At 35.7% G+C, this 24,568-nt stretch overlaps 1 protein-coding gene across 12 annotated transcripts in view; it reads right to left on the bottom strand.

The window, feature by feature from the left end:
* SLC16A7 (solute carrier family 16 member 7) overlaps positions 1 to 24,568 on the bottom strand; it is a 175,471-nt gene that overhangs the window by 97,947 nt on the left and 52,956 nt on the right. For 4 of the 12 annotated variants that reach the window (XM_081310630.1, XM_081310632.1, XM_081310633.1 and 1 more), the window contains one exon: positions 24,179 to 24,276. The exons of 4 other annotated variants lie outside the window; for them this stretch is intronic. The gene's annotated coding sequence lies outside the window, so the exon portion shown is untranslated. Of the gene's footprint in view, positions 1 to 8,543; positions 8,617 to 11,322; positions 11,437 to 14,367; positions 14,658 to 24,178; positions 24,277 to 24,568 lie in introns of those variants that run through there. 4 more of the 12 variants (XM_081310636.1, XM_081310635.1, XM_081310637.1 and 1 more) reach the window with 4 other exon arrangements.

The raw sequence follows: 24,568 nt of genomic DNA, 5'->3' as shown, positions 1-24,568 counted from the left end.
AATCAAGATCCTTGCAAAAAAGGCAGATGACAGGTTAAGAGAAGAACTTGAATTATTTCAACCAGACTCAATTTTTAGTCATTAGTTCATCTGTGTGTTTGTTCAACAAATACAATTGAAAGCCTGCTACATGCCAAGCAGAGTGGCTACAGAGCTGAATAAAAGACATTGATATCCATAGAGGTATATTTCAGTGGAGGGGAGATGATGAGGAAGTTGCAAAGAATCACAGATTATATTCTGCATAAATAAAATAAACAGGGTATTATGATGAAGATTAATCACTAGGAGATAGAAGTTATAAGAAAAAAAAGACTTGCAAATGAAGAGTGGCCAAGGAAAATACAATGTGGAGGCATCTTAGTTTACCTACTTTCTGAAGAGTAGAAGCTAAACAATCTCCTTCTATTCTGCTTTCTTCTCAACCCAAAACACAATATCATTCAGATAATTCAGAAATAAGACTAGGTATATGTCCTTTAATTTCTAACACTTTTTTTCAAATCAAGTTAATATATTATTTGAATTAACATTAACATTAATTCAAATCAGGAAAGTACTATGTTGGAAAAAAGTCCTCATGCTCTGTATTGCTCATCCTGGGGTTCTTAGAAGCACTCAGAACCAACACCCTTATCCCTGATTCATTCTTTCTTTTCTGTGTGTCCTGCACATTTAGCCTGGCTTCTAATTTTCTTGTCCATTGTTTCTCTATCTTTGTAAAATTTCAACTCTTGGCAAATTTGACTGCAAAGTGGATTATCCTCCCTAATCCACTTTTCCTTGATCCCTGAAAAGTTAGGTAGAAAACTACTTTCTCTTTCAAACTATTACTAATTATCACTGTGAAGAAACTTATGGGGGTAATAAAATTGATAAACATGGATAAGTTCCACAGCTTACAGAGTATTAATTGTGTTAGCTCTGATTACTGATTCTACCTCTCTCTGAGATGATAATATTTGACAATGACTTTCTAACCTGATTTTTATTCTTAGATGTCAGCATCATCAAGCTCCATTCTTCATACTAATTCTGTCCTTATGATGAAATCAAGGAGGAACACTGTGCTTATCATCCTCTTGCTTCTAGCACACCTGCATTCACTCTTCTTGCCACAATTTACTGCATACATATCTCAGTTTATGCCAAAGGATAAGCCAGACACTAGAAACACAAAAATAACTAATACATAAGATAGCTTCTGATCTATAAAAGAACACAACCTAGGAGGTAACTAAGAAGTAGATACATGACAAATACCAAGAGATAGGTGAATTCAGGTTTCTATTAGTTTAAGAAAAAGAAAACCTAACCTAGATGGTCACAGATAAGAAACTATCTCAAGAGGACTTAACAGTCACTGCTGTGGTTTTGAAGGCATCCTCCTGAAGTTCATTTGTTGAAAATCTAATACACAAATTCTTATGTTGATGGTATTTAGAGATGGGGCCTGAGGGATGCAATGATGGCTGGATGAGGTCATGAAGGGTGGGTCCCTGGAGACAGGATTAGGACTTTCTTAGAAGAGGAAGACAGACCTAAACTTGAACTTGCCCACTTGCTGTTTCACCATACATGACTTCCTGTCCTATCATGATGCAGCAGGAAGGCCCTCATTAGATGTCAGCATCTTGACTGGTATTGAACATCTCAGCTTTTTATAAATCTCCATTAACTATAAATTACCCAGTTTGGGGTACACTGTTACAGCAGCAGAAAACAGACTGACAGTCACACTGACCTGGATGAGCAGACCTGTGAAAGCTAAATAGGATTAATTTGTGAGATGTGTTGGTATGTGGTAGGACTGGGAGTAGTAATCTGTAACTATAAAATACCAGTTGGTATGTCCTGAAAGTAAGAGATAGCATGACACTGTGATATATGTAGTTGCAAAGAATTATTTCTTGAAAAGACACATAGCTCATTCATCTTAAAGCTTTGGAAACTATACTGTTTATTTGTTTTGTTTTGCTTTTTAGCAAAGGGATAATTTGGTAAATTTGCATTTTATAAAATGATCTTAGAGATGGGGTAAAAAAAAAAAAGATGATTGGTGATAGAGAGTATAGCAAGAAACTAGTTAGATCCGATTTCAGTGATCTAGAAAGCCAGGACAAAGCAGCAGCCTTGGGCAAAGACACAGACAGAGGGCAGATCTGAGAGTGAGTTAGGAACTAGAGCCTTGCATGTACTTGGAAAGCACCCGGATATTAAAATTACAGTGGAAAAAGAGAGGGACTAAACATGTGACAGATATTTTGACCTAAAATTTTTATTAAGGCAAGCTGTGGGTAGAAGAAGGTAACCTGTAGAGTTTAGAATGAATTCCTGTTTGTAGTAATTTGTATAAATACCACTGGCTTTGTGAAAAAGTACTCATATACAAGGGTTTATAGTTCATTTAAAAAAATTTGCTCTCTATATATCCAAGTTTATTGGTTGTTACCCTTCCAACAGGCCTCAGGCTTGTCCACTAATGATCTATTGAAGCTATCACCTCACCAATTCCAATTTTATCTTTATATTATAAAGCAAAATGTAGTTCATGAAAAGCTTGGAGTTCCACAATCTTATCACAGATTGCATCACAAATTCAAAGAATCAAAACACTCACGATTTTTTATTAAATCTTTCCATTATAAGGGAAAACACTATACACAGCACTAAAACACACACTTCAGCAATAGGCTAAAACACACACAGTTTAAAGTAATAGCTACCTCTGTGGGGAACAGACTGGAGGTGAAATAGGAGAGAAATAAGCCTTTTCTAGTGACCAGGTAAATTCTGGTCACTTCTTTTGGTGGGTTACTGGATATTTACTATATTAATATGTTTTCTAACTTGTGCAAATGTTATTATAATTTTTTGCATTTATCAAATATATTTAAATGATATAGAAAATATGCAATATAGAATAATGTTCCATTACCTACAAAAAAGATGAAAATAATCTGGAAAGGAATTTACTGTCTCCAGTTTTCACTTTGTTTCCTTAGCTAGCATGGCATACTTTAATTCTTAAAAAGATAAATTCGAAACATTATAATAATTCAAAGTCCTCCTGAGGAATAAAAGAAAAGGGATTACTTAATTTTATATTTTTTAGAAATTACAAATTCAATTAGTTGGCACTGTACCTAATTCTCTATAATTGTTTTTCAAGAACATTTGCTGTGCTTCAATGGATAAATGGTAACAAAAATCTGATAATTACTGAATAGATTATATATGAGTAATAGTTTACTATTAGGTACAATTTTCAAAATCAGGAGTTACTTGACCTCAGAAAAGAAAAGACCAGAACCATGTGATCCTACTAAAAACAATTAAAATTGTGCTTTTGGAAAAACCCTAAAATTTAATTTAAAAGATTAGTTTATTCAAACTGCACATGTACTCAATATAAAAGAAAATGATTTTTTTTATCCAATTAGGGAAAGAGCATAGTTTAAAAATACTAAAAAATGAGGTAAATTGTTTTTATCTGGAGGTATCATAAATCAGAGGCAAACTCTGTCAAATGTTAGTCACTGAGAACATCAATCTATGCAATGACTGTGCTGTCAACTTCAGGTGTGAGGCTTAATCATTTCAGGAGCAAGAAAGCCATGAGTCATATTTTACCCAAGAGACACCTGGGTACACATATTCATGCTGTTACCATCATAAATTTCTTGACAATTTGCCTGAAGGTCAATTGGCAATGAAATAATAGAAATTTTGAGTTTTGAACAGATTATGTGAAGGTGGCTTTAATGAATATTTACACTGCATTGTCATTTGGCCTTATGTACATATGCACTGGGTAATGTGGGACAGCCTGCAAAACTAGTCACACACACAAAGGTCCTGAAGTCCACTTAATAAGTAAGTGTACGACGATGTGTGAGGCGGAAATGCCAAGTAACAGAACATCTGATCTCAGAACATTTTTTTTTTCCAATGGGTAGAAATTTTATTTTTTAAATCAAATGAAAGAATCTGTTCATTTATCATCCCTGTATGACTTTTTATCACATTATGCATTCTATTTCTTCCACAATCATGAAATTATGGTTTTCTGCAAAATAGGCTACAAATTATTCCCTTTTCTTTATCTACTCTTCCTTTATCTTAACTTCCTTTTACATTTCCTCCAGGGCTTGACTTATGCATTATTCTGCATTATACTATGTATAATTCTTTTCAGGCTGTCATAATAAAACACCATAGACTGGGGGGCATAAACAACAAAAATTTATTTTCTTACAGTTTTAAAGACTGAACGTCCAGATCTGGGCGCTCGTAGGGTTAGGTTCTGGTGTCAGCAATGTCCCTGTGTAATCACTTGGCCGTCTTGGGTATAGAAAATATTGAAAAAGATTGAGTCCTCTGGGATGGGACACTAACCATCAGACTAAGGTCCCGCTTCATGGCCTGACTACCTTCCAAAGGCACTATCTCCAAAAACCATCATTTGGGGTGCTGTGGATTTATTTATTTATTTATTTATTTATTGGTGGTGCTGGGGATTGAACTCAGGATGTTGTGCATATGAGGCAAAAGCCCTACCAACTGAGCTATATCCCCAGCCCAGGGGTGCTGTGGATGGAAGAACATCTGAACATTCAGTTCACAGCACTGTGGCAAATGAATGAGACAACAGCAAATATGAAAAAAGTAAATATTTGAAAATAATTTATGCCTTTGAGCCCCGTCATATCTTAACAGGACTCAAGGGTCTCTTGGGAACCTTGTCATGACCACCACACTATAAGGGATTCTGAGCTAGTTTGCTGGATAATGAGAGACATGTGGCTTTCTTCCACCATCAGCTTTGCTAACTCAGACTTGCTCAGTTGTAAGTAAGATGTCTGGAGAGCTAAAGATCAGTCCTACCACTCTCTGAGATGATTATAACTTGAGTCTTGGTATTTCATTAACTCTCCTGCCCTGCGTGTAGAGTGCCAGTGAGAGTTCGGGAATAAAGAGTTGCTGTTGGAATCTACAAGGCTTTGGTGGTGGCTCAGTTATTTTGTACCCAGCCAGACTGTGGCAATGCCCTACAGTGAATATAAACATAATCTATCTTCTGTCCTCTGTCATCCAGTCTGATTTGGGATATCTGAATGTCACCTGAGACAAAGCCTTCCCAAATGTACCCTATCTCTGTAGCACGGCTTCTGTCATATCTGCTGAACTCCATTCCAGCTCCCGAAGTATTACAAACCTTACCCAAATCCTGGCCTTTGTTCTTGGAACCAAGATTTCCTGCCTTATTTCTGCTGCTCTCCTCTGTTTTCTACCCTTTACACCTCCCAACCTCTGACTGCAATGAGATGATAATACTGTATGAGATTCTATCTTAAGCTAAACAGACCAAATGGCAAAAACATAATCCTGTTCCCTGACAATAAGTATTGCCACTGTTCAGAGCTTTAGGCCACTCTCCCAAGTTGCCTACACCTTTCAAATATCAATGCTATTTGATATATAACCTAAGGTCCCTGTATACTATGATATGAATTACTGCTCAACTTAAACAGTTCTATCAGCAAAGTTCTGCCATAAGAAGCATCCCTTATTCTGTCATTTAATTCATAAAGATTCATCAAACAAGGGGCTGGGGATGTGGCTCAAGCAATAGAGTGCTCGCCTGGCATGTGTGCGGCCCGGGTTCGATCCTCAGCACCACATACAAACAAAGATATTGTGTCCGCCGAAAACTAAAAAAATAAATCTCTCTCTCTCTCTCTCTCTCTCTCTCTCTCAAAAAAAAAAAAAAAAGATTCATGAAACAAGTCCTACTTAGAAGGAGTTCAGTGTGCTGGCACTAAAGGGTACAGTGATGGGCAAGATGTAGCCCATGCCTTCACAATGTACATAATCATTAGGAGAGAAAACAAATAAGGAAAAAATATTATAATACTCCATGGCAGCTTATCTCAACTGCGGTTATGTAAACCACTGAAAACAGGAAATTATTTCAGTGACAACTTCTTTAGTTCTCCTATGTTACATAACTATTATACACAGGAGAAAAGTTAACTCAATACAGACAATGAATGCTCTAGGTCCTAAGACCAATGTCATTAAGGCATAATTTCCTTATCAAGCTCTATTAAGAAAAGCTCAGCCAGGCATAGTGATGCACGCCTATAATCCCAGCAAATTCTGAGGCTGAGAGAGGATCGCAAGCCTGGGCAATTTAGTGAGACCCTGTCACAAAATCAAAAATTAAAAACAGACAAACAAAAAAGTCTGGGAATGTACCTTGGTAGAAAAGCACCCCTAGATTCAATCCCCAGTAACAGAAAGAAGGAGGTAAAGGAGGAGGAGGAGTAGAAAGAAAAAGGAAGGAGGGAAGGAAGAAAGAAAGAAAGGAAGGATGGAAGGAAGGACAGACGGATGGAAGGGCAAGCTGGTCTATGGTAATAATTAATGTATAAATTGGTACAACTTAACCAAACTTAAGAGATCATAAATAAATTTTGTTTTAGTCTTGAATGAAGTGCATATTTCAATTAAGTTACAGAGAAAGAAAAAAATGATCCAATAAGAATATCTGCAAAGATTCCTATCAAGAGAGATGATACCCTTGAAGAACTAACAGTCAATCCCCTCTTCCAGACACATGACTAATAATAGCTGAACAAATACCACAGCAACGTCCAACAGAAACGGAAGTCACTTGGAAGAACTCATGCAAACAATGAAACAGTTTCATCTGTATAATATTTTTCCAATATTAAGTTCAGAGTTTTGGGTAAGAAATGAATGTTGTGATATTTTCTTCATCTTTGCCAGTGTCCTCTTGATTATATGAGACAGTAACTATTTTTATGATTTTAGACTGCATTAAGGAGAAGAGAATGAGTTAATTAAATATTTGTATAAAATGTTTTATTTCTAACAAAAATGAAATTTACTAGAAATTGCCAGAAGACAAAAAAAAAAACCAACATATTTGCTGGCAAATTGTGACATCTTTAAGTAACGCAGTACATCACCTTACTGAGTTAGGGCTTCGTTTAGTTCAATATCATGGGAGTCACATCTTCAGTATTTATTGTCTGTATTGTGACACATACTTCTCGTAATATTTTAGAAGTAGTCTCAGGAAATAACCAAATCTATTTGCTAGTTACTGTCAAAAAATAAAAATAAAAAAAACAGTTCAACATTAATTTTCTTCCACATACATATACAAAGTACTAAAAATTCTATCCAACAGGTTAGCCTCTTTATATGTGGAAGTATAATGTATAAAAATCATCCTGACATGATCATTACACTGCTCAAAAATCTAAATTTCATGAGACTTCTAAATTATTTTGTGATAGGGGTGATAGAAGAAACAGGAGCTTCTGCCTATAAAAGATCCCAAGTCAAAGTCAACTTTTTTTTTTTAATGTTTTATATTGCAGAATTCCGTGACTTTGTTAAAGCTTTGGTTCAAAAGCTGATTAGATCTAAAACTGCATTTGAATTAAATCTTTTGGACTACTGTAAAGTATACTTGCAGAACCATCTTCACAAAGAGCTGAAACAGTCTTCCATCTAGGTAAGAATGAAAATAAGTCTGTTTGATTTTTACATCGGAATGTCATTTTTGCACCCTGCACAATTAGATTTCAAAGCAGATCTATCTTACTTCAATAGGCAAGGTACTACTGCCAACTACTTCAGACTCAATTGTTTGCTACCCAGCTTTAGTAAAAAGTCAATCAACAGATCAAGACAATTCTGTATATTTACATTTGCATGTAACTTTTCTACTACAAACACAAGGTGATAAAAAACAAAATCTGAAAAAAAGAAAACCAAATGATATAACTAACCAAAATCATAATCATAACAAAACAACAATAAACATTTCTATTGCCTAGAAATGGAATGGAAACACGGTATAGTAAAATAGTGAACTGCTGGAATCTGGGAGAGCAATCAGTGAAGCAGACTAGCTGGTAGAGAGGGCTCCAAGAGCTCCATTCAAGCAGACAGATGAGAAAGCCTACTGCAGATGCGAGCCTGGGTGCAGGTCTGGGTCCGCTCTCCACCCTCTCAACAACCCATGATTGAAGGACGCAAAAACAAAACTAGTGCCCACTACCACCCAGAACAATTTTTATTTTCATATTGTGACCAATGGAACACAGGCATGACTTTGCAACAAAAACTGAATCTACTGCATGGCCTAAAGCCTAGATTTTTATAGCTTCCAAACAAGTATAGGATGTGGAGCCATGGGTACTCTCTCGAGATTAAAAAAAATCTGCTAATCAAAACTGTGTATATCTTACCCACTCTCTCCCAGGTGTGCACATTTGTGCATGAGAAGAAATTTTTATAGCAGCACAATACATAGAGATTTAAAACTTAGAAAGACTTTAAATGTACCTTGATAGGAGAATAGATAATAAAAGTTTGCATATTCATAGGCTGGGATGTATAGGAGTTAAAATGAATAAATAACATTATCATTAGCCATCAAGGTCCTGCACATCAAAATTATAATGAGGGCTGGGGCTGTAGCTCAGTGGTAGAGACCTTACCTAGCATGTATGAGGCACTGGGTTCGATCCTCAGCATCACATAAAAATAAATAAAATAGAGGCATGTGTCTATCTAAAAAAAAATTTAAAAAACTATAATGAGATACCATCTTACTCCAGATAGAATAGTTGGTATATTTTTTAAAATGCTAGGAAGGATGTGGAGAGAAAGGAACTCAATACCACTCTGGAATGTAAATTAGTACAAATATTCACACTGTTCAAGGAGAACAGTAAGAAGGTTCCTCAAAGAACTAAAAATAGATTTACCATATGATCCAACTATCCCACTTCTGGGCTTATATCCAAAGAAATACCAAAGAGAAGACTGCAGACCCATGTTAATTACAGCACTACTCATAATAGCTAATATATGGAATTAGCCAGGAGGCCAATCAACAGATGAGGAAAGAAAATGTTTTATGTATATATGTGTGTATGTGTATTTACACATACCACACACAATTCAGCCATAAATAGGAATGAAATCCCGTATCTTGCAGTAGAATGGATGGACTAGAGACATTAAGTAAAAAAAAAAAGCCAAACACAGAAAGATAATGACTTTATGTTCTCTCTCATATGTGGAAAAAAATTTTTTAAAGTCAACCTAAACCTGTAATCCCAGAGGTTCGGGAAGGTGAGGCAGGAGGATAGCAAGTTCAAAGCCAGCCTCAGCAAAAGTGAGCCACTAAGCAACTCAGTGAGGCCCTATCTCTAAATAAAATACAAAATAAGTCTACTGATGTGGCTCAGTAGTCCAGTGCCCCTGAGTTCAATACTTTGTACCAAAAAAAAAAAAAAAGTCAACCTAAAATCAGAATTATGTTTACTAGGGATTGAGAAGAGTAAGGTGGGGGGGGGAGAATTTGATCAGTGTACAGTTTAGCATATATGAAAGCATCACACTGAACCCCAATGCATAATTAATATCTGTGAATAAAATATATATAACACAGAGACCAGAATGAAATATCACACAATGTTAACAGTGTTAATTGACTCCACTTACTAAGTTCCAGATCTGGGACTGAGAAGACACAATGTAAATGAATTGTTAGAGAAATTGCAGGTGGTAATAAATGCTCAAATATTGTTAAGAGTATAAATCAAAAGAATTGAACACAGAGCCAGAGAATATATTTAGAGAAGTCATGGCTGTCATATGTACATGGATTGTACTATGAATTATAATTAAATAATATTAGTCAATGAAAAATACTACTACTACTACTAATGATAATAATAATAATACAGTGAATGGATTAAAACTATGAGTCACATTATTTCAAACATATTATTGAACAAATATAGTGTGTGGCTTCTTAAATACTTATTAGTATGAAACCAATACATGAAATCTGAGAACTTGCAAACTATACAAAATCCTATCTATGGAAGCATACATTCATAATAATAACCTAAAACCATGCAATGAGAATAATAAACTTCAAATTCGAGAATAGAGATGCAGGCATATGGAAGACACTTAAAAGAACTCTCTTGTCTTTTGTCTTGGATACCCACGAGGATGAGAGATTTTTAAAAACATTATGCCAGCAAAAATACTGCCAGTCTGTACTGAAAGAAATAAAGAAAGAATAAAGCAAAGGAAGAATTACAGGGGAGAAAAATGTATGCAGAGTCTTGGGAAAAGGGATTTCCACAGTTCCAAAGAACAGGGCCATGTCCTTAGTTTCAGGGAGCAGGGCCACCACCCATGGCTGAGGAGAAAGGGGGCAAGACCTGGGAAAGGAGGTGTTATGCTTTGGATGTGAGGTGTCCCCCAAAAGCTCACAAGTGAAACAATGTAAGAACATTCAGAGGAGAAATTATTGGGTTGTGAGAGTCTTAACTCAATCAGTGAATTAGTCCCTCATAGGGATTAAGTGAGTGATAACTGAAGTGGTAGGGTGTGGCCGGAGGAGGTGGGAATGGGGCAGCGTGGCTTTGGGGTATTTATTTGTATCTGGCAAGTGGAGACCTCTCGCTCTCCTTCCTGATCAAGATGTTCAGCCTCACCTGGGGCCCTGAGGAATGGAGATGGCCTTCTATGGACTAAGACCTCTGTAACCATGAGCCCTCAAATAAACTTTTCCTCCTAAAATTGTTCTGGTCAGATCTTTTGGTCACAGCAGCAGAAAAGCTGACTAAAACAGGAGGCAGGATCATTCTGGCAGGACCAGAAGACAGAGCAAAAAGCAATAGAGAATTATTCCCAAGTTTTATAACATCATGGAATTTTCACATTATGATAAGTTTTGAAGTTGTTTTAGATTAGTAGAACCTTTCTATTTTGTTTATTCTACTTTTTTTTTTTTTTTAGAATGAGAATGTCTATTCTTTCTCATACTGTTATCTTGGAAGTAGATGACTTGTTCTTAAGATTTCACAGGTTGACAGATGGGAAGAAATTTTGTCCTAGGATAGACTACATTCCAAGTGTCATCCATAACTGATCTAAATAGAATTTGGACTTAGAGCTGATGTTGGAATAACTAAGATATTTGGAAATGTTGTTGTGATCAGCTTGAATATACATTTTTGCATGCGGTACGCATGTGGTAGGGACTTGAATTTGGGAAAGGAGTCACAGGCAAACTATTATTGGTTTAATTACATCCCTCAAAAAAGACAAGTTGAGATTTTAACTTCTAACATCTCAAAATGTGACCTTATTTGGAAATGGGATGTTAGTCTGTTTTCCACTACTATAACAAAAACAGCTGAGATAATCACGTTAAAAAGAAAAAAAAAAAGGTGATTCCCCCCAACACACTTTGGCTCATGTGTAACTGTCCATGATCATTTGAGCCTGTTGCTTTCACCCTGTGGTGGAACATCATGGGGAGAACATATGTGGAGCAAACCTGCTCACTCCATTCCTAGGAAGCTAAAGAGAGGAAGAGGAAGAGGCTGTGGTCCTACTATTTCCTTTGAATGAATTCTTACAATAAACCAAACACCTCTTTCCAGAACCCACCTCTTAAAGTTTCCAACACTTCCCAATAGCACCAACCTGAGGAGAAAATATCTAACACATGGGTTTTTGAGGTATATTCCAGATCCAAACTATTCCCTAGAGCCAATGTATGTGTAATTGACTGGGAGGAGTTTGTACTGGAATAGGGCAGCTCCTAATCCAGTCTAATAGATATGCTTACAAGAAGACTGCCAAGTGGGACTGGGGTGGTGGCTCAGTGGTAGAGTACTTGCCTGGCATGTGTGAGGCCCTGGGTTCGATCCTTAGCACCACATATAAATAAACAAGTAAAGTGAAACATCCACTGGCAACTAAAATACATACATACATACATACATACATACATAAAAAAGCCTGCCATGTGAAGACACAGAAACACAGGGAGAATGCCATATGAAGATGGAGGCACAGACTGGAGTCCCACTACCACCATCTTCATGTAGCATTCTCCCCATGTTTCTGGGTGTTTGCACCCATCCACAACTAAGAGAGAATGAACTTCTGTTGTTTTAACCACTAGTTTGTGGTATACTGTCATGACAGCCTTAGGAAGTGCTCGGTAATGATTTATAATCCACTAGGTCAAGTTATACATAAATTCACATGATTCTCATACTAAATAAAAAATCATTATTATTGTTATAGTCTCCATTTAGAGCTCGCTTATTGTTATAGCCTACATTTAGATCTCCTTTTAGGGTTCTTACAGGTTATGTGATTTACCCATGATTTGCAAAGCTAGGTTTTCCAACACCTGCACACTTCATTGCATTGAAAGCATTGATTCTCTCTCCCTGTCTCTGAGAATCTTAAATTGTGTGTGTGTGTATGTGCGTGTGTGTGTGTGTGTATGTGCGTGTGTGTGTGTATGTGCGTGTGTGTGTGTGTATGTGCGTGTGTGTGTGTGTAATATCTACGTGTACTGTCAAAAAAGACTTGGTGAACTTTTCAGGAATCCATTCATGAAGGATATCCAATAATGTGCTAAAGAAAGAAAGACACTTTCTTATAGTAACTTGATTTTTATATGGTTAATAGGAAACTGAGAAGTAGATATCCAAAGGCCATAATGCATCAGAATAGCAACTAGTCATTAATACATATAATCTTGGTTCTATATTAATATCTAATATTAAAAAGATGCACAGTATACTATAATATAGTAAGGAATTTGTACATATCTAACAGTTTAAAGTCTCAATTTTTATCATCCTTTCAAATAATTGTTCTAACTTTAGATTGCATATTAATTGGTCTAAAATTTAAGACTCGTCATATTTATTTGCATACTTTGATTTTACTCATCTTTTAAATTTCCATAATTAATGAAATTTTAGCCATCTGGATGTTTAACTTATAAAGTATGAACTTTTCAGCATGACTTTAGTGTTTACTAAAATAAGAACTGGCAATACTCTCTCATTTAACCTTGAAGAACTTCTTTTGTAAACAGAACTTAGATATACCTAAGCAAATCTGTATACAGACAGAAGAAAGGAATTATATAAATTACAGTGTTATAGAAACTTAGCAATGCCAGTGGTGGTGAATCTGGAAAAAAAATCACTATGCAACTACACTTTAACTGCCAGTGCTTATCTTGCAGCACTTCAAAATAGAAATGTATTAAGGAATAAAATATTACTTCCCTTTTTTTTTAAAAAAAAAGGAAGTAAAAAAAAAAACAGCACAAACATTGACTAATAAGCTATTAACTCTATTTGTCACCCAGTAAATAGGGACTTTGATTCCGGCCCCAGAGCTCCCGATAGTTTTTGTTACTTCCCCTCTCTAGACATAGTTCCTCTTATTAAAATAGATGTTCTTCTAGGTTTTTACCAGCTGCAAATTGCAGTTGTAAAATCATCAATCATTGTCTGGCATCTAATTCAGTTCAGGAAAAATATATAGAGAAAACTACATATGTAGTAGCATGGAAACATTTAACTTCTAATATTTACTTGTCTTTATGTCTTGAGTCTAAATCCAACAAACACAAGTTCCCTTGGCTTCGGATACTTGTTGAATACAGATAACCACCGTCAACAGAAACTTTAAAAAGAACCCAAACAATTTGTGATGCAGTGACATAAGCAATGTATCCTTCATGTTGGAAGCTCAATGCAGTGTATAATCACTCTGTATACATATAGCATAGATATTTTTATTTTCAGAAACTAGCTTTGAAAGTTGTAAATTTGAGTGAAAAAGGCCTTTAATTTCATTGAAATTATACAGTAGTGTCACCTGAAATATACCTGCATTATAACTTCATTGTTTGTCATAGTACCATTCCAAATATATTGGGACCAAGTTACCTAAGTTCCACAATAAAAAAATAGTATTTTTTCAGCAATATACACACAGATATTTATAAAATGTAGCAATCTAGAATAAGAAAAATAAAGATATTTGGTTGTTTTACAACATCAAGATAAATACAATTGTAGTGATTCACTCTTACTTTCAGAATTTGAGTGTTAGAGATTTTGAGTTTCCTTACCAAGACTAAATAATGTACTATGTTATTTATTATTATAAATAATTATAATTAACACATGTTTCAGCCAGTAGACTTAGGAATCACGATAATTCATTTCATAAATACATTTAAAAATTCCCTTTCCCTAATATAAGCACAGAATTCCTCATTAGTATTAACTCAGTACACTTTAAAAGTGAAACAGTTTTCTGAGCCAACATTGAGTTTTTCATTTTCTTTCAATAAATTTAGAATATGATATCAGAGAAAACTAAAGAAATAAAAACAATCACGTTTATAAAGTACAGTTAACATGTACAGCTTGTATATTTTTACAGTAAGTATGATTTGAAAGTTACCTGAATAGAGAGAACCCAAGTTTGCTTCTTTCTCTGAGCACAGAGCTGAGCAGAGAGGCAATTGATCATTAACTTCTAGCTAGAAGCAAACTTGCACACACGTCTCCAGAGATTCTCTGCTTTGCCCTTCCTTCTCTCTTCTTTCAAATAGGGGAAAGGCAGCCCTCTCTCTTCTTAAAGAACTTGCTTTGACATGCACAATTAGTTCACACTTTTCACAGTATAAAGTGAGCAGAGCTTAAATTATATCCTGGGTCAAAGAAGGTGAACAAGCCTGGCAGTTAGAACTGCTAAATTTAATCTTCTGATTCTCTGAAGTTGATGTAGCCACACTTTCGAGTGTGTTTTCCATCATGTGATTAAACATCATGTTTGGAACACACTGCTAGAGTACTGTACTATATACATCACAGGGTAAGTGAATCTGTCACAGAGTCTGAGGCAAGGGAAACAATATCAAAAGGCTAAGGTCATGTGTTGAATCCCTTTGTTGCCCGAATACATACTACATTCCTTACTTGGTCAGCAATTCTGTAAATACATGCCCTCAGTTGAGAAAGGTCCCCAACCTAAACGCCTAACAGTGAATCTTACCGTCGATCAGTAACACCATCTTTGTATATGAACAAACCACAATAACCTTTGGAGAAATAGGAGATTTCATTTGCTGGGTGTTTCTCACACTCTAGGTAGGCATTATACCAAACATTTGAATCCATTTCCTCATTCTGTAACTATATAAGATGGACATTATGTTAAGTATGGGAACACTGAAGCTCAGAGCTTCAATCACTTACACAAGCTCATATGGTTGGAGAATTCTGGGTCCTGGATTTGACTCTAATTTGGCAGTTTTTCCCTAATTAGTGGGTAAGGGGCATTTGATATCTCATGGTAATAATGCAATTACTTGGAACTAAGCATCAATAGTTGGGTGTAAAAAGTGATTCCCAAAGATTTTAATAGGCTACATTTCTAAAAGTATATAATTGTTACAATAACCAGGTAAAAATATAAATAATCTCCAGAAATTTCTTCTCACTTATTTAACCAACTAAAGCAATTATCTTTATGAAATAAGATCTGGGGTATGTTTCTATCCCTTCTATCAAAACCTTAACATTACAACTAAAAAGAAATGAAAACATAAGAAAATTTCTTATCTTCTTATCTTATCTTTTATAATACTTATCTTCTTATCTTCTATAATACTATGAACAAATTGTACTGTGGCATTTAGAATTATATGGTATACATCCAGCAAAAGGAGATGATGGCATCTTTACAGAGAACTCTTCAAGTGCATCTTTGCCCCAACACAGCAGAGTGCTTAGTAGCTAGGATGAAAAGACAGACTACAACCATTTAGCTTAATGAATTTCATTTGCTTTACTTTCAATTCTAGAGTCAGGCAACACTTGATTTTACAGATAGGGGAAGTCTGAAGAAAGCAGAAACAAAAGAACAGAAGGTAGATGGGTCATTTTAAAGTTACTTTCCGTTTAAAGTGGAAACATGGAGACAAAACAATAGAAAAACAACTTTTGTTCTTACCAAGGTTCTAGAGTCAGGCAACACTTGATTTTACAGATAGGGGAAGTCTGAAGAAAGCAGAAACAAAAGAACAGAAGGTAGATGGGTCATTTTAAAGTTGTGTAAGAAATAAGACAAGGGAACTTCATTCTCAAGCCAATGAACACTGTACTGTTTGGGAAATTTGGATGTTATCTTCTCTAATTTTGATTTTTTCAGGAGGTCAGATAGACAGCTTTATTTTCCCCCTTAGTGACCTGGAAATATTGGGTCCTGGGTTCCAACTGAAGGCCCATGGTTACTAGTCCTTAGTAGCCCAGTCTGTTGTATGCCAATGCAGGAGCTTAGTCCCAAACAATGGCCTCCTGTAGTTTCCAACAGTATTTGACACACTTATCTGGAGTAGAAGTACTGATGTAATACAAAGTGATTAAACAATTAAAAATAATTTCACTTTGTACTCTGTAGAGATACACCTCAAAGTATTTTTTAAGAAAGGAACAAAATTTCAATAAAGATATCTATAAAGATATCTGCTTTATTAACTACTTATACATAATGAAAATATAACAAGACTCAAATTACATACAGGAATATTTACCATCTTTAGTAAATACAAACACTATTAAGTATACCATGAATGTTAACTTTATGCAGCTTCCTATGTATAATTAATATTTTTTACTTAGAATCATTATAAGAAGTTCTGCCGGGCACAGTGGTGCACACCTGTAATCCCAGTGGCTAGGGAGGCTATGGCAGGAGGATCACAAATTCAAAGCCAGGCTCAGCAAAAGTGAGACACTAAGCAACTCAGTGAGACCCTCTCTCTAAATAAAATACAAAAATAAGGCTGGGATGTGGTTCAGTGGTTGAGTGCCCCGAGTTCAATCCTTGATACACCCCCCCCCAAAAAAAAGAATTATTATATGAAGTTGTAAAGTTAAATAAAGGAGAAATACAAAAATCTAAGTTTAATATGTCAAAATATACTGTAACCAAGAACATAATTTCATAAAATATGACCTATAATGATTAGAATTGGCAAGAGTGTGGATAATATAGTTTGTACTTATTCACTATTATTTTGGTTATTGCCATTACAATATTCAATCTTTAAAAAATACTATCCACTGATTGAATACATGGTTCATAATGCCTGTTAGGAAAGGTTAAAAAGCTTAAGTTTTAAATTGTATATTTACTTTCTAAATGTAGAATTTATTTTTCTTCACAGATGACTTCTACTAAATTAATTTGCATCTTAAGCACACATTTTTAATAAATCTTTCCAAAAAAAATCAAAATTACCTATAGCAGCGAAGTATGGATTAGTGTTTGTAACAGAAGACAATATAACTGGCAACTTCTGTCACCTTTGTAATCACAGGAAAACATTCAACAGTTGGCCTTCCTGCACTCCCAAACTGGGGATTGAACCCAAGGCCTGTGCATGCTAGACAAGCGCTCTACCACTGAGCTACATCCTAACCCTCTCTTTTTCTTAACAAGAAACACATCATAATTAAAGCTCAAAGAACTTGTGTTACTAAAGTTGAGCAACCATATTCTGTAGGATATTAGATGAACACACACAGTTGTGTTTGCTACATGCACCTTTGAGAAAATAAAAGCCAAAGAATTGTTCCCTGAGCTCTAGGGAGAAATGCCTGAAGGTGACTAAACTTTGCCAAGGTTACACATTCTCAAGAGTAAAGCCAAAAATAGGACCATGTAAAGATTTTATTTAAATTTCAGTTTCTAACATTCTCATTAATGTGGAGTCAGAAATGATAGGAAATACAGATAGTCTTAGGAGAAAACCCTGATGAATAGCATTTGTGGTCTTGGAACAGGTTATTAATTCTGCAATTAAAACATAACAATAAGTTCTTGGCAATAGATTTGTTTATAACATTATTCCCAAGTTTCATGCAGCATTATCACATTTCCCTTGTGAGATTTTGATGTTTCTCACTTTATGGCCCTGAATAAATCTAGATTAATGTGCAAAATCCAGGTTTTTAATCTGAATAAAAAGTCCAGGGCCAGGGTTGTGACTCAGTGGTAAAGTGCTTACCTAGCATGCACTAGGCCCTGTGTTCTATCCCTAGCACCGCATATAAAGAAATTTAAAAATTAAGCATAAAAAAAGTGCAAGAAATTCAAAAGAACAGAAAGCTCAGGTATAAATTTTGGATGGGAAACAGCAATAAATTAGTCAGAAAAATACAAAGATTAATTGTCTTACAAACGTAAGGGGAATCTTCTATTTGCTTTTCTCATTTAGATAAAATATTTTTCCTGTTGTTTTTCTGGAAAGAGTACCACAGTCTTAACATTCATTGAATAAAACTGACAGGGATTCTATATTCTGGAGTTTAGAATTATCATGGAGCTCAAAGTTAGTATGCAGTAGAAAAAATAGTCCAAGTTCACTACTTGAGGTAATTGCCCAGAGTCATATTGTAAAATGGAATTCTTTTTTTAACCTTGGTAAGAACAAAAGAAAAAAGTCTCCAGTCAAATTTGCATTATAGAGCAATTCCTTTAAAGTTTCAATACATCACAGGAAAACATAAAGGCTAAAGGTGCGAAGGCAGTCCTAAACACAAACAATACAAGGACTCTACCATCTTAAGTGATTTCCTCTTTTTGCCCACAACAACAGCTCTCTTGGTTTGAGTACATGGATCACTTAAGATCTTTCCCTGGCTGTTATCCATTCAACAGAAGATCTTAGTATATTCAGCTAATTGAGGAAACATATTCAGAGAAAGTGCTTCTAAAATACCTTTCTATCTCAGAACCCATGATTCCACTTAGCTCTTTGCCATCACCTTCAGCAGACTTCTGTTAAATGCACCAACATTCTGCTAGTGACTCAGCACAAAGTCTGAGAGTCCATGTTTCCTGCTCTCCACTGTCGTATCACAGTTGCCAATCCTTAAAGAGTCTGCTTCCACCAGGACTCAATTCTATCTCCTTTCCCTCATTCCCACAGATGCCAGGCAACTTCAACAAATGTAGTAGCCTCCCAATTGTTATACAAGTAATATCTCTACTAACAAGTGTCTGTCTACCCACCGGCTACCCCTCCACCACACACAGGAATACCCACGGGGGATATGTGATGAAATATCCTAGGATCAAATATGCAATGCCATACACTGCTAAAGCCAATTAGTACAGATATTTTAATGTGTTTGGTTTTCACTGGTATTTTAAAAAATAAGAAGCCATTATTCATTCTGGTTTTTAAAACTACAAAGGTATTAATCATTAACAAGACATAAATAAACAGAGTTTACCACTTTCAATCTACTGACTCAGTCACATCTCACTGGCTACGAGATTCTTGTCATGCCTCCAAAGAAAAGTTTATATTGAAAAAACTTTGTTCTTCAGTCATTGTAAGGTATTATAAATGAAAATCTTTGGTAGTTGGTATTTTAAATTAATTTAAAGGAAAAGGATGAAATGTCATATGAGGATGCCAAGGAAATAACAAGAAAAATAATGCAAAGTCACATGTTAAGACAGTTTATAGGACTCACGGCAATGCCCCAAGACCTCGTCAAGTCTACGGCATGCGTGTTTTAAGGCCTCTCTGGGTGGCTCCCTGTGAGGACAAGACCTTCTTGGTGAGCTCCTTAACAGCTGGCAGAGGACATGGACTGCCCTTGTCTGCCTGTGCCAGGCCTCAGTCTGCTCACCAGTCTTCACTCCCCTGGGGAACCTGCTGTTTCCTAGGACACTGCAGCATAACTCCTTGCTGCACTTCTTTACTCTAAGAAATGCTTTGTTTTGGGGTGGCGGGGGTAACCGGGAATTGAACTTGGGGCACTCAACCACTGAGCCACATCCCCAGCCCTATTTTGTATTTTATTTAGAAACAGGGTCTCACTGAGTTGCTTAGTGTCTCACTTTTGCTGAGGCTGGCTTTGAACTCGTGACCCTCCTGCATCAGCCTTCAGAGCCGCTGGAATTACAGGCCTGCACCACCGTGCCCAGCTCTAAGAGATTCTTAAAACATAAAAAGTACTTGATTTAGTTTTAGGAGGTTCGAGTTCAAACCTACACTCTACTTGTCACCTTGAGGAAATTATCTGACTCTGATTCTCAGGATTCCCATGTATCTAGTAGCTTCATGTTCCCTTGCAAACACACCTATTAAAAGTAATATCTCTACTAACAAGTATCTAATATCTCTACTAACAAGTATCTATCTATTTCGCGTCTGCTTACTGATTTGCAACAAAAAATACTAAGCAAATCTGGTGTAGAGAACTGTCTGTTCTCTTTTCCCCAGGTGGGTCTTCCCACAAAGAGATATATTCTGATTTGTTCTACACTGTGATAATTTTACTAGGACAGGTTCTACCGCACAAAGGGAAAGCCTACATTTAGAGATAAACTCAAAATATAAACTCCATTTAACTATATATCCAAGCCACATTCTCTGGCCCAGCATCAAAGAGGCTGGCTGAATCTATTCTTTTTCTTCTGTTTATTTAATTGGTTTAACCAATATTTAGTTAGTAGCTAGTATAAGAAAGCCGTGATGGGACTGGGGCTATAGCTTAAAGGTAGAACACACGCTTAGCATGCTTGAGGCCCTGGGTTCAATCCCCAGTATAAAAAAGACAAAGAGAAGAAAAAGAATACATCATGGTATGAACACAGTCATTCTCCCATGGTGAACAACAGAGTCAACAAGCTAAAGTAGTATTCTACATACAGAATTATTAGCATTGTCATATCCTGTAGAACCTTGCATAACTTAACTCATACATTCAACTATACCATAGGCAAGACGTAAATAATAAAGGTACCTACTCCAGACATCTTCTGTGTCATCATAAGGCTGTTAAGTATGCTATCAGCACAACATCATAGAAGTGTTCTCCTATGTCTGAAAATGTTGTCCTCAATATTAACCAGATTTTCCAAGGACAGATTAGCAAATATGATTGATTTAGTCATATAGGTACTGTCCATTGATTATTATCTGAACTATTTGTGAGGGGAGAAGACCAAAAATTTAGTTAAAAATTTTTCCTAGCTTTAAGATACAGTGGAAATCAAAGCTGGTCAATTTGGTCTAAAGTAAAAGCCTAATTATTTGATTATTAGGATTGATATCAATCCACATAATCCACATTCTCTGTGAAATAAACATGAACACAGTGAGTAGGTTAGTAGTATTTATAATAGGGAGAATATAACTGGGTATGTTCAGCTTACCTATTTAATTTTGAAATAATTTGAAGGGAGAGATACATAAAGATAAAGCAGACATGGCATTTGGTATGTAATTTACTTGACACTTTCCATTAATTCATTACAGAGACGTTTTCATCCAGATCTTCATTTCTTTTTTTTTTTTTTTAATCCTTCAGTTAACTGCAGTATTAAACTTTAAGCAGAGGCAAGAAAATGACATCCTTTGTGGGTTCAGTGTTTAAAATGTTCTCTGAAGCCAATCAGAGATCCATACACTTCTACAAAGGTAAGTGACTTGAGAGAGCTTCTTCTAATTTTCTGTGGTTTTCAACTGTATCCCGTCAGATGAAATGCTGGTCAGTGAAATGTGGGAAAAGTGGGTCATAAAATAGAAACAGAAGGATTTGACTACAGGATACCACAAAGATGCCAGATGTATTTGAGGAAAAACAAATCTTATTTAACTAAAAGCACATGTGTCATTACTGGTGTCTGTTTCTCAACCACATGCCCAATAGGCCTGTGTTTAAGTAACCAATTTAAAGACGTGGTATCCATTGTCTTTCATGTGTGTGTGAAGACTGTGTTTTGTTTTGATTTGTTTTCCATCCCACTGCAGAAAACCTAGAGAGTCAAGGACACAGACAAGGGGCTGGGGATGTGGCTCAAGCAGTAGCGCGCTCGCCTGACATGCGTGCGGCCCGGGTTCGATCCTCAGCACCACATACAAACAACGATGTTGTGTCCGCCAATAACTAAAAAAAAATATTAAAAAAATTCTCTCTCCCTCTCCCTCTATCACTCTCTCTTTAAAAGAAAAAAAAAAGGACACAGACAAGCTGTTTTTTAAGAGCAATGCACAATTTAAAACTGTACAGGACATCACAGGGCGCTGCTGCTGGCCTTTGTTCTGAATAAATAGATCTTATGTCCCTGCCTAACTCTCCCACTGGAATCTGCTACTTCACAGATTGGTGGTTCTTCTCCATTGCACCAAGAAACCCTCCTTGAACAGCCATCATTTATCTATTAGCTGAGAAGGTATGCAACAAATGTTGACCTAATTCATTATTACACTGTGTGCCTTGGAATATGGCTATTTTGATGATAAAAGGCTGGTCAATTATGTGCTTCCCCTCAGAGCATTACTCTCCAGTATATATAAATAACTCAAAAAAAAAAAAAACTAACACCAAAAAATACAAATAACCCAATCAATAAACAGGGTAAGGAACTGAACAGACACTTCACAGAAGAAGAAATACAATCAGTCAACAAATATATGAAAAAAATGTTCAACAACTCTAGATGAAATTAGAGAAATGCAAATTCAAACAAAACTGAGATTCCATCTCACTCCAGTCAGAATGCCATTTACCAAGAACATAAGCAACTATAAATGTTGACAAGGATCGGGGGAAAAGATACACTCATACATTTCTGGTGGCACTATAAATTGGTGCAACCACTCTGGAAAGCAGTATGCAGATTCCTCAGAAAACTTTGAATGGAACCACCATTTGACCCTGTTATCCCACTTCTTCATTTATACCCAAAGGACTTAAAATCATCATACTATAGTAATGCTGCCACATCAATGTTTATAGCACCTCAATTCACAATAGCAAAGCTATGGTACCAACTTAGATGTCTTCCAACAGATAAATGGGTAAAAAAAATGTGGTATATATACACAATGGAATGTTACTTAGCCATAAAAAAAGAATGAAATTATGGTATTTTCAAGTAAATGAATGGAACTGGAGATTACCACGCTAAGTAAAATAAGCCAGTCCCCCCCAAAACAAAGGCTGAATGTTCTCTCTGATATGCTGATGCTAACATGCAATAAGGGATGGGGAAAAGAAAAACAGAGTACTTTGGATTAGACAAAGGGGCATAAAGGGAATGGAGGAAAAATGGGAATGGGAAAGACAGTAGAATTAATCTCATATAACTTTCCTATTTTCACAACCAGTATAACTCCACATCATGTACAACCACAAGAATGGGAAGTTATATTCAATGTATGTATAATATGCCAAAATACATCCTACTGTCATGTATAACTAAAAATAAAAAATTTTAAAAAAATTTAAAAATATGTGCTTCGAAAGAAATGCCCACCACCCTTACTAGACAGACCATGTGGCATTCATAGAAATAGCAATTTCTATCTGTCCCCCTAAGAGGGTCTTTTCTCAAGACAATCATTTTTAAAACAATATTCAGACTAGGCATTCCTCACTTTGTAAGTTTTTTTTTTTTTTATTTAACACTTCTTTTTATAGGGTGCTGCATAACTTTCTTAGTCCCAAAGCATCTGCATCTGATACTTAACCACTTACATCAAAACATACCTAAAGACTAACAAGGTAAGATCATGACAATGGAATCATTGAATTCTACAAAAGATATAATTAAAGAATATGCAACATTTGCATTATCTACATACTTATAACAACAAGAACAAAGAGTTATATAAAAATACAAGGAATGTTAACAATTGACATAACAAATTATACAATTGACAGGATTTATTTACATTAAAATGTGTTTACCCCAACTTTTATGTCCATATCTAAAAAAGAGAATGAATCCAGAGAATATAGTATTTAAAATGTAAATATAATGATAATAACAATAGCTAACGCTTATGTAGCACCTAGGATGTGCCAAATTCTGTTCTAAGCACTTAACAGAAATTAACACAGTTCTCACAATTGCACTGTGAAGAAGATGCCATCTATGGTCTCATTTTACAGATGAAGTCACTGATGTTTGAGCAAATTTTAATTAGTAAGCATCAGGACTAGGACTTGAACCTAGATACTCTAGGGTCTACAGTCTGTGCTCATAACAAGGAAGAGGCAAGAATAAGCCTGAAAAGCATGTGTCCGATAGGAGCCATTTGACATATTACATCCTCACTCAATAGTATTGGACAAAATTAAATCAAAGGGGCCATTAAAGGTACATTTACATGAAGATACACCAGTTCCACAAACAGCATGACTTCGAGTATCTCGAAATGAACACTGAGGGTACTCACAGAGTAGCTCTATTGGCTCAGAGTCTTAGAGTTCTTGGTTTCCCACAATCTCTTGATCTAAGTCTTCACAAAAGAGCATCGCATCTTAAGACTAACTCCTAGAAGAATCAAAGAACAGAGCAACCACCTAAATATTTGATGCATGTTTTAAAAAATAAAAAAGGTATCCAATTCCAAATCTAAAAGATTCCCCAGAATGTAGTTTTATGCTTTCTATTGCAATAGAAAATAGCTGAAATTGCTATTTGCCTTCTCTAAAATTCTAAGGTTATATTAAAAGTCCTATTCAGATATATATGGATTATTTAATTAAATTAATTAAACCAATAACCCTGTGTTACAATCATAGTGTTTGTGCCTGCCCTCATATTTTCTGTCCAAAGTAAAATT

The sequence above is a fragment of the Spermophilus citellus genome (assembly GCF_964194105.1).
Source record: "Spermophilus citellus genome assembly, chromosome: 10".
NCBI lineage: Eukaryota > Metazoa > Chordata > Mammalia > Rodentia > Sciuridae > Spermophilus > Spermophilus citellus.
Note: the sequence above shows the minus strand (reverse complement) of the source record. Positions and strands in the feature narration are given on the sequence as shown.